Source organism: Peromyscus eremicus, chromosome 1, assembly GCF_949786415.1.
Source record: "Peromyscus eremicus chromosome 1, PerEre_H2_v1, whole genome shotgun sequence".
NCBI lineage: Eukaryota > Metazoa > Chordata > Mammalia > Rodentia > Cricetidae > Peromyscus > Peromyscus eremicus.
Window position 1 is genome coordinate 185,467,442 of NC_081416.1, and position 10,831 is coordinate 185,478,272.

The 10,831-nt window shown below is 35.9% G+C and overlaps 1 pseudogene; it reads right to left on the reverse strand.

Annotated features, from left to right (window-relative positions):
* The window catches only part of LOC131902656 (vomeronasal type-2 receptor 116-like), a 30,146-nt pseudogene extending 19,958 nt beyond the window's left edge, over positions 1–10,188 (reverse strand).
* Positions 10,189–10,831: the final 643 nt, after the last annotated feature.

Below are 10,831 nucleotides of genomic sequence, written 5' to 3' on the forward strand. Positions count from 1 at the left end.
TGGGAAATTGTTCTGCTATTCTTTCTTTATTGGGCTCACCTGTAGTTTGGTTATCAGGGTAAGTCTATTTCATAATATTAATTAGACAATTTCATTTCGTTTCTGTATTATAAAATTAGTTGAGAAGATTTGGTGTTAACTCACCTTTGAAAGTCTATTTAAATTCTGCACTAAAACCATATGAGTGTGGGTTTCTCCCAACTTTTGGGGGCCCTATAATGACTGCTTCTATTTCCAAAGGATTTAGAGGTCTATTTAAGTTGCATATCTGATACTGAGTTAAGTTTGGTAGGTAGACCTATCAAGAAAATTACCCATTTATTCTAGATTTTCCAATTTGGTAGAGTATATGTTGTAAAAGTATGTTCTTATGATTCTCTGGCTATCCTTGGTGTCTGTGTTTGCACCCCTCTCATTTCTCATTTAGTTTTTAATCTGGGTATTCCCTCTGTTTCTTTTAGTTAGTACAGATAAAGATTTGTTTATTATGCTGTTTCCCAATAATCAGCCCTTTAGCTTAGTTCACTTGTTTCTATTTTATTGATTTCAACCATAAATTTGACTATATTTTTCTAATCCTAAGGGGTGACATTATTCCTTTTTTTGCAAGAAACTTCAGGCATGCTGTAGAGTTGTTAATGTGAGATCTCTCCAGGAATTATATGTAGGCACTTAGTACTGTGAACTTTCCTCTTAGCACCACTTTTTTTAGTCCCATTATTTCAGGTATACAGTGTATTTAATTGTCACTGAAGTCTAGGTTGTCATTATTTTTTTCTTTATTTTTGTCCCAACCTGCTTTTCATTCATTAAAATGTGTTCAGTTTCCATAAATTTGTAAGATTTCTGTTTTTGTTGTTGTTTATATCTTGCTTTAATTCATGATGGTCCTGATATGATGCAGGTAATTGTTTTAATTTTCCTGTACCTGCTGAGACTTTTTTTCTGAGAATATAGTTCATTTTGGAGAAAGTACCATTTTGCACAGAGAAGAAATTATATTCTTTTTTGTTTCAGTGAACTGTTCTGTAAATATCAGTTAGGACTATTTTATTTACAACCTTTGTTAGTTCCAGTATTTCTCCATTAAATTTTTGTCTGGATGATGTGTCTATTGGTGAGAATTGGTAATTAATAATCCCACTATCAATGTGTGTGTTCTATATATAATTTAAGCAGTATTGGTTTTTCTTTTACAAACATGGGTGACCTTGTCTTGGGGGATTAAATGTTAAGAATTGAAACATTATTTCTGTGGATTTTTTTGATGAATGTGCAGTGGCCTTCCTTACACTTTGTACTCATTTTCAATTGAATACTTTTTCGTCAAATATTAAAATGTCTACACACCCTTGATTCTTAGGTGCATGTACTTGAAATATCTTAATCCAAACTTTTATCCTGATGTAATGCCTATACTTGATGTTGATGTGAATTTCTTGTATGCAAAAAAGGATGAATCCTGTTTTCCCATCCATTCTGTTAGTCTGTTTCTTTTTATTAGTGAATGAGACTATTGATAGTGAGAGATATCAATGGCCAATTGTTTTTGATTCCTGATATTTTGTTGGTGTGTTTGTGTGTCACATATTTTATTTGCTCTGCTGAGATTATTTATACCTTGTGTTTTCATGGATGTAGTTAAACTCCTTTGGTTGGTAGTTTCCTTCTAGTAACTTGTATAGGCCTGGTATTGTAGATAAATATTATGTATATTTGGTAGTATCAGAATACATTATTTTCTCCATTTATATTGACTGAATCCTTTGGTGGATATAGTAGCCTACCTGCCATCTCTGTTCTCTTAGAGTCAGTCTAGGCCTTTCTGACTTTTAGAGTCTCACTTTACAAGTGAGCACTGCATTTGTAGTTCACTTGATCTTTTCCTTCTTGCATTTAATATGCTTCCTTTGCTTTGTATGTTTGGTTTTCTGATTATCATGTGCTTAGGGAAGATTCTAATCTGGTTCAATCTATTGGTTTTCTGTATACTTCTTTACTTCATAGTCATATCCTATTGTAAGTTAAAAATGTCTTATATGATTTTGTTGAAAATACTTTTCTTGGCCTCTTGCCTTGTGTTTTGCTTTTAGACATTTTTTGTAGTGTCCCAGAGTTACTCAATATTTAAGTCTGTAGTCTTTTTCAGATATAAAATTTAAAAAAAAACACTGAAGAAACCTTATGCTGGAGACGATCTGGACCTAGGGGAAATCTCCTCCACTGCTGGTGGGAATGCAAGTTTGTACAACCACTTTGGAAATCAATATGGTGCTTTCTTAGAAAATTGGGAATCAATCTCCCCAAGACCCAGCTTTACCACTCTTGGGCATATACCCAAGGAATGCTTAATCATACCACAAGGGCACTTACTCAGCTATGTTCATATCAGCACTGTTTGTAATAACCAGAACATGGAAACAACCTAGATGCCCTTCAACTGAAGAATGGATAAATAAAATGTGGTAATATACACAATGGAATACTAAACAGCAGAGAAAAACAATGACATCATGAGGTTTGCAGGCAAATGGATGGATCTAAAAAAAATCATTCTGAGTGAGGTAACCAAGAATCAGAAAGACAAACATGGTATGTACTCACCCATAGGAGGATACTAGATGTAAAACAAAGATGACTAGACTACTACTCACAACTCCAGAGAAGCTACCTAGAAAACAGGACCCCAGGAAAGACACAGGGATTGCCCAATGACAGAGAAATGGATGAGATCTACATGAACAACCTGGATGTGAGTGGGGGTAATGAAGGGCAAGGATCGAGGGAAAGAGAGCTTAGGGGAGTAGGAGATCCCAGCTGGATCAAGAACAGAGACAGAGAACAAGGAATAAAAGACCATGATAAATGAAGATCACATGGGAATAGGAAGAAACAAAGTGCTAGAGAGGTCCACAGAAAGTGACAAAGATACCTCCACAATACTCTACTGGCAATGGTCAAGAGACAGCCCGAACTGACCTACTCTGGTGATAGGATGGCCAAACACACTAATTGTCATGCTAGAAAGCTCATCCAATGACTAGGGGAACCAGATGCAGAGATTCACGGCCAAGCCCCAAGTGGAGCTACGGGAGTCCAACTGGTGAGAAAGAGGGTCTTTTGTATGAGTGAGTATTGTTGAGACCAAGGTTGGAAAAAGCACAGGGACAAATAGCTAAACGAATGGAAACACATCAACTATGAACCAATAGCTGAGGAGCCCCCAAATGGATCAGGCCCTCTGGATAAGTGAGACAGTTGATTAGCTTGAACTGTTTGGGAGGCATCCAGGCAGTGGAACCGGGACCTGTCCTCAGTGCATGTGCTGGCTGTTTGGAACCTGGGCCTTATATAGGGACACTTTGCTCAGCCTGGGAGGATGGGACTGGACCTGCCTGGACTGAATCTACCAAGTTGAACTCAATCCTGAGGGGAGTCTTTGCCATGGAGGAGATTGGAATCGGAGGTATGCTGGGGGGAAGGCGCCGGGGGGTGGGGGCAGGAGCAGGGAGAACAACAGAATCTGTGGCTGATATGTAAAATTAAATTAAATTATAAAATAAAATTTAAAATAAATAAATAAATCAAAGGACCTAACAGTTATCTACAGAACATTGCACTCAAACACAAAAAGTATTTCTTCTTTTCTAGACCTCATTGAACTTTCTCCAAAACTGACGAAATGGTTGATCAAAAAACAAGTCTCAACGGTTGCGTGAAATCTGAAATAAGACACTGAATCCTATCGGACTACTGCAGATTAAAACTGAACATCAACAATAAGTGAAAAACCAGAAAGCTTTTCAAGTCATTGTAACTGAACTCTTTAATGAATGACTAAGGGATCTAAGGCAAGAGCAAAGAACTTAATTACTTCTGAGAATGAAATGAATATGAATACAGCATACACCCAAAGTTATGGGACACAGTGGCAGTGCTGGTAAAAGAAGGTTCATTTTTCTAGCTTTTTACAAAAAAAAAAATTAGAGAGAACTGATTCTAGAAATTTATGACACACTTGAATGCTCTAGAACAAAAAGAATTAAGCCCCATCCAAGAGAAATAGACACTATTATAATCAAACTGAGGTCTGAAATCAATAAGATAAAAAGAGAACAATTAAAAAGAGTAAATGTAACAAAAATTGGATTTCTGAGAAAATAAAAAAAATCTTATCAAACTAACAAAAAGATAGACAGCATATCCAAATTAACAAAATCAGAATTTAAAAGGGAGACATAATAATAGACATCAAGGAAATCTGAATAATCATTAGGTCATACTTGAAAACCTGTATTTAAAAAATTGGAAAATATAAAAGAATTGCATAATTCTCTAAATAGATAAATCTTACCAAGTTAAATCAAGATCAAACAATTGAAATGCACCTACAAACCCTAAGGAAATAGCAACAGTCTTTCACAGTCTCCAAAACAAATAAATCCCAGAGCCAGATGTCTTTAGGATAGACTTCTACCAGACATTCCAGTAAGAGCTAACGTCAATTCTCTTCAAATTATTCCACAAAATACAAACAGAAGAATGATTACCTATTTCAGTTTATGAAGCCACAATCATCTGATACACAAACCACAAATAATTCCACAATGAGAGAAAATTACAAACAAATTCCCCTTATGAACATGGATGTAAAACACTCAATCAAATAAGTGCAAACTGAATAAAAAAACACATCAATATATACATCCATCATGACCAAATAGATTTTATCCCAGATTTTGAGGGATAGTTCAACATATGAAAATCAATCAATGTAATCCACCATATAAACAATCTGAAAGAAAAACACCACATGATAATCTCATTAGATGCTGAAATAGCCTTTGACAAAATCCAACAGCCCTTCAGGATAAAAGTCTTGAAGAAAGAAGGAATACAAGAAACATACCTCAACATAATACAGGCAATTTACAACAATCCTAAAGTCAACTTCTAATTAAATGGAGAGAAACTCAAGCCAATCCCACTAAAATTAGGAAGAAGACAAGGCTGTCTATTCTTTCTATATCTACTCAATATAAAGTTTGAAGATTAAGTAAGACCAGTAGCACTGTTGAAATAGATCAAGAGATTACAACTACACATATACACACACATTGCTACACACAGAGATACTCATATCCTTAAAAAAATACATACATAATACAGCAATATACTCATTTACACACATTCCCATACATACTAAGACACACAGAAAAACGCACTGGCACATATAGACAGAGACATATACACCCAAATAGACACAGAAAAGAGAAACAATCAAAACGTACCCAGGCCCACACAAACACCCATGTTCTCAGAAATATACACACAGGGAGAGATACACAGATACAAACAACCACACTGAGAGTCATTAACACAGACAGATTTATGCCCACATCCAAAGACATAGCAACAGACACGCACATACACACCCATATACACCAACACAGACATATGTATGTGCAACAACTACACAGAAACATGCAAAATACCCACATAGGCACATGCAGACAAATACACTGACAAATACAGATACACAGGTAGACACAAACCTACATATATGTAAAGCAATACAGATACATACACAGATACACAGGAACACACAAACATACATCCATACACAGTGAGACACATCCATTCACATATGTGAATATGCATGTATGCACTGTACTGAATCACAGCACAATTTCTAGCATAATTATTCTCAGAGGTTTAGTGAGGTCCCCAAAGCCTAGAGTGGGGGTAAAATCAGCGAAGGGTACTTGTGAAAACTATCTCCTACACGATTACAACATATTTGAGAATTAATAAATAAGGGCTCATGTTTTCATCATAGAGAGAATTAATAACTAAGGACTGATATAATTTCAGTATTAGGATGGGCTGATATTATTTGGGACTTTGTAACATAATCACTAATTTTCATTGCTAAATTGTTTCTTCCATTTAATTGGCTTTGAAGTAGAGACTTACAGCACACTTTTGATTTATTTCCTCAGAAAGACAAATGTTCAGAAGTCTTTCTATTTGGTGAATATTTCTTAATACACTCGATTTGAGCATCAGAGAAACTCTTAAGCACAATGACATTGATGAGACCAAATATCACCCAATAGAGGAAACACTACCTTAATGCAATTAATAACAGGTTTTTTGCTGTTGTCCATTGGCTGATAATCTTCTTGTTAAAGAAGCATCTCATGCAGGGCAAGGGACACAGCATACACAGCATTGTATACAGTGTCATTGCCACAACTAAAGGCCAAGTCAATAGTCCTGACCATTAGTCATTCCAACAAGGCATTGGATGAGAAGCTTTTCGGTTAGATTTTCAATTATATTCCAAGACCTCACAGTTAAAATTAATCCACCTAGCCTTTCCAGGTAATCATCTGAGTATTTGAGATGGATCAATGTCTTGACTAAATTTTAAAACCAGAAATCTCAGCATAGTGGTGGGCAAAAGCAAGAGTCAAAAGAGATGAGTCAAGTGTGAAACTTCTCTTACTTTTAGTGACATCCCACTGTGAAGTGGTAGCCCATATTCTCTGTATACCTAGAGATCCAACATTCTAAGGCTCACAGTTTGAATACTGTTTGTGTCACTATAAATGACAACTACATTTATGGATATGTTATGATTTGTTTATAACACACATCAGCTCTTGACATGTAAAAATATTTCTTGCCTGGGATCACGATCACAAAGGTGAAACAGAATATTTTTTTCATGTCTGTTCTCAAATGTGAAAGAAATAAAGTAGTCTGATCATTTTCTAATATAGACAATCCAATTCAGGGCCAGTTGAAGTGAAGCATCAAAGAGATCATGGCCTCTCCTAGAGCTGTGTCTTTGGGAGGCATCAGATACAGACAGGGAAAGTGATCATGATCGTTCAGGATAGGATGGAAGGGTCCATAGGTAAGCTAAACAACCTAGGACACAGGAAGCAGCACGAGTATCATGCACTCCTAAAATCTTGTAAGCACACTTCTGCTGAGTATTCTAGAAAATCCCCTTACTTCTTACTTTTTCCATGGTGGAAGCACCATCAAGTCTCTGAATTGTACCCTTGAACAACACAATTGGACATGACTGTGAGGCCAGTCTCCTCCTCACAAGCTTCTTAGCATCTGGGAAATCTACCAGTGAATACAGGGTTTCTTGCAAAATCACTCCAAATAAAACTCACCTGCTGAGATTTGTAGATTTCTAGGAATGTCCCAATGATGACAGATGCTGCCCAGTAAGGTTCTGTAAGCACCACTCTACACCTGATGTCTTTGTTAGAGACATAATTAGGAGGAGTTTCACGATTTTGTTCAAAAAAAATAGAAAGGATTGTGTAAGTGTGACACAGTATTATACCCCTTGTTGGTATGGAAATAGTAGAGTCATATTTTATAAAAGGTCAGGGTTCCTGTTGACTTCAACAACGGAACTAGCCAAGGCCAGAACGAACTGATAGTATACAGTTGGTGTTCTGTAAATGGAACACTGTTTATGTTGGACAGAAATCTAGGATGATCATTTGTAGTCAGGATGAGGCTTATCCTGTACTGGATGGTATTCCCAACTATCTACTATGATTGAAACAAATATATTGTGTTGTGAGATTGCAATGACAGAGAAGCTGGAAACTTGAAAAATCTTTAAAAGTTGATGAGAGTGCATCTAACATACATAAGATGAGACTTTGCATTTTCCACAGAGAGGGCTGTCCATCTCTGGTTTTGCATGCTTGCTCATCAGGTAAATATAAGTGCACAGTCTTTGACAAAAAGGAAAACCTGATCAGGAATTAATTTTGAAATTATTGAACAATGTGAAAAATACATATGGTGCATGAGCAAACTTTCTGGTAATATTTATGAAATAAACTCAATTGGATACGGCATTCAGAGCATGACAGTTTAATGCGCAGTAGTCTTCTGGGACAATATTTGGCTCAAGTACATATAATTCATTATAATTATTTGGTAATATAGTTAACATACTCCCTCATGTCTATCCCTATCTTGTTCTTTTTTTTTCTTGTTTATCTATTGCAGGCACAAAATTTTTTTAAAGATTTATTTATTTATGTAAAATAATAATTTTAAATATCAGAATATGTCTGTTAAATATATGCATCTATGTGTGTGTGGATACAACAACTACTCATTTAGGCTATAAAGAGGCAACGGATTCCATGGTTTTGAGTGACAATTGGCTTTAGACTGGCCTGGCATCAAATGCACAGGGTTACCCTTATTCCATTTCCCAAATGGTGATATTAAGAGCATGTACTCCAGTATTGTTCACCTATTTTATGTTTATACAAGTATGTTCAACGTAATCATACTTGATACATCTGACCAACATAAATTTTCTCATAGAGAGCACATTTTACATACATTTTCACTTACAAATGCACAACACTGGCATTGTATTGAAAACTGGGGATTTCTGGAAAGTGAACTGAGAATTATTTGTGTCAGTGTTTTTTTTTTTGTATACTAAAAGTATATAAAGTGTGCAATGTACAGGAAATATAAACAAATTTTGAAAATAAATATAGTTAGAATGTTAGTAAGCACAGAACAATATAATTTTGTGCTTATGGGTATGGAAGAAAAATAACACTCTTGTCTTCTAACTCATTTCGTATTATCTGACCAATAAGCTTCAAACTCTTTTATTCAGAATGATTCACTCAGAGATAAATACAATCTGTATCCCACTTAGAAATTGTACCACTGTGGTATCTTTAGGTAAAAGTACAGATATACATCTATGCATTTTTAAATAAAAACCATCTTATATTCTTTATTATCATATGGATAAAATATCATTGAAAATATTGTCAGTAACACTCAACAGGTATTCGATATTGTAACTTATGAATCTCAAACTCTAAGTCCTGCACACTAAAGAATAAGAAGCATTAATTACTTGAACTGTTAGAGTAAATGACTGGACTAAAGTGCTACATTTGAAAACAACTATTAACAGTACACAAAATCAAAATGTGTATATTGCTCAAATTGGTAAAATATGCAGCCAGCTATAACTAGTAAAATTACAGAAAGAGAAACATATGAGTTTAATGTGGTATAAGTGTCAGAGAATAAACAGCTTAGACATAAGGAGAAGAGACATGTGCTTCTTAAATAATAGCAAAGATGGGCTAGTAGGTAACTGTTCTCAAGTGTGGCTTGATGATCACATGCCACTGCTGTCACTCAGGAAAGGGACGAGGAAAGTAAGTAATCACCACTATTACTGACCCTACATTTCAAAGAATGCAAGCATGTCGTTTTCAGTCTACACATTCCTTCTTTACCCTAAAGAGAGAGTGAAGAACTAGACTTTGAAATTAAAGGCCTGTAGTTATACATGGATATGGGTGAAGAATGGGGAAACAGGAACCCATGTGAAGTTCACAGTGGGCAGGTCTCCTACTTTCATTCTTGATGCAGCTTTAGAAGGCACAATGTGACCACATGCAGAGCATCTGAGACAGTAACTGAATTAGCTATTAAAAAAATTCTCTGGAGCTTGGGGTACCACAAATATTAGTTGTCCTAGCACATGCATTATGAGTGACACGGTGATCAAAGGGTCATCACAGGCTCTACTTGACAGTCATTTACTTACACACATTTAGAATGATAGTCATTGAATAGATTGGGGTTTCCTTCAGTAAGACCAGCTACTGTGCTGAGGAAACGGTCAAGAGGAGGTCTATATGTGATGGAACAAATTAAAGAGCCCTTTCTTCACTCAGCTTTCAGCCTGTTAAGTAGGAGGATAATTGGGAGAATAACAAAACTCTCTGGACAAATTAAAAGTAGAAAAAGAGCTTTGAGTCTCTAAAAGAATCTGCGGTTGTTTCTTGGTTTGCAGATTGAGTAAAAGAATAGAGACTCAAAACATTCTCTGATTCTCATCTTCCTCCCCACCATGAAATATTCATGTTTACATTTACATAGAAAATAGAAAGAAACCTACTCTGTATTCAGAATGTAGTTGAAATAATCTTTCTCCACAGGCCACTGCACTCTTAAAAGGAAGAAGATACAACCTCTCAACAAATCTCCATCCTTGTCATTATTCTGCTTCATTCTCCAAAAGCACTTGGGATGGGTGATACTGGACACAAGAAGTGGAATGTTCAGGAGCAAGAAGAGAAAAATCAAAGTGAATATCTTTGTCCAACTTGAAGCCTGATCAGTGTGTATTGTGAAGTGCTGTTAAGATCAGCACATTATATGGGCACCTGTATATTCCAACCTGCTTTTATTTCTGTAGGAGTGTCTACTTATGTGTTCATAATTCCTTTCTTCCAGATGATTCAGCCCCTCTGTAGGAATCTATGACAGTCTCTTCCCTGGGGCTCTGCAGCTGATGTCCATGTGATTAAATTTGGTTTATAAATATATATGAGGAGACCTCAGGTAGTTTTATGACATCCCTCATATTTGTGAAAACTAAAGGTCTTTGGAGGATGTCATTTTGAGAAAATTTGTTCGCAGGATTGCCTGAACAATCTGTTTATATTAATTCCTTCAGAAATGATGTCAGTCGATTTTGGCAGATGTTCCACATTGAGATATGTGACATTGGTTCAGGGAGAACTAATAAAGTTAGAGTTCATGGGTACATACTGGGAATTGTATCACAAAATCCTTGGAGGGAAAAGTAGCTCCATGTTTACAGCAAGTGAGTTCCACACAGCTTGCATAGTGGAGCCTATGCTACACCTGTGACAGTCACAGGATAGCTAACCAAATCCTGTGCTTCCAATATTTTGTGAACCAATAATCAGGCCAAATTTCAAAATGT